Raw genomic sequence first — 1,017 nt, 5'->3', positions numbered from 1 at the left:
ATATCCCATGCAAGTTCTAACAAATTCCAGGGCTCCTTCAGTGGCAGCTGTTCCCTGTATGGTGTGGCTGCCCTGAATTGCTCCTCCCTGGCCTTGTTCTGACCCTCAGTCCCCTACCTCTGCTACTTTGTCGCTGGGGCCTCTGGACCCCTGGCCCTCTACTGTCTCCTGCTTCAGCTCTCCTGGGTCTACAGCAGCTGCATCGAGGACTCCCCGACAGGCCAGATAGAGCTGTGTGTTGCAATGGACACCTCAGTGCAACAGCGATCTCCCTGGTCTTAGGGGCTGCCTATGCCCTTCAGTTTGGCACCAGTTTGGCACCAGTTCTTTCTACAACTTCATCATCTCTCTGAAATAGCTGCTCTGAAGCTCAGAAAATTCCGTGGACACCCCCTGGAACTGCTCTACAGTTTTACTCCAACCTACACAATGCTGAAAACTCTTCTTGAGTGAATCTGGTTTTGTGTGGTGTTTTCTTGCTGCTCCAATTTGTGCAATGGAAGTTTGAAGCCACCCCATACAAGCCTCTGAAGAGGGGGGGAACTTAAGTGGAGCTCTGAGACATATGCTTTAATTGGGCCATGCCTTTCCTATTCCTGAAGAGTAACCAAAGAGTGCCTCCTACAGCCAAAGACTCTGTGCCCGAGTACCGCAATCCTCTCTCTCCCTCTCAGCTTATGCTAGGAGCCTCAGTTTTCCCTCGTTGATGGAAGCATCCTCCCTTTCTTCCTACAGCTGTTTTTTGTACCAAAATTTTGTATTACTTTCTTCCTTCAAAAAAAAAAAAATCATTAGGGACCTGACTGATGTGGCCCAGTGGATTAGGCATCATCCCACAAACCAAAAGTCCACAGATTCAATTCTTTGTCAGGACACATACCTGGGTTGCAAGCTAGGTCCCCAGTTGGGGGCATGAGAAAGGGAACCAATCTGTTTCTCTCACACATCTGTTTCTCTTCCTCTCTTTCTTCCTCCCTTCCCCTCTCTCTAAAAAAACAAAAATTAAGAAATTAAATC

General features: G+C 48.2%; 1 pseudogene; it reads left to right on the top strand.

Annotated features, from left to right (window-relative positions):
• LOC129083272 (transmembrane protein 179B-like) lies at nt 1-600 on the top strand (annotated as a pseudogene).
• The last annotated feature ends 417 nt before the right edge of the window (nt 601-1,017 follow it).

Source organism: Pteronotus mesoamericanus, unplaced genomic scaffold, assembly GCF_021234165.1.
Source record: "Pteronotus mesoamericanus isolate MK-2021 breed Mesoamerican mustached bat unplaced genomic scaffold, CSHL_Meso_final scaffold_167, whole genome shotgun sequence".
NCBI lineage: Eukaryota > Metazoa > Chordata > Mammalia > Chiroptera > Mormoopidae > Pteronotus > Pteronotus mesoamericanus.
The sequence above is the reverse complement of the archived record's forward strand: the minus strand, read 5'-3'. Positions and strand labels throughout refer to the sequence as shown.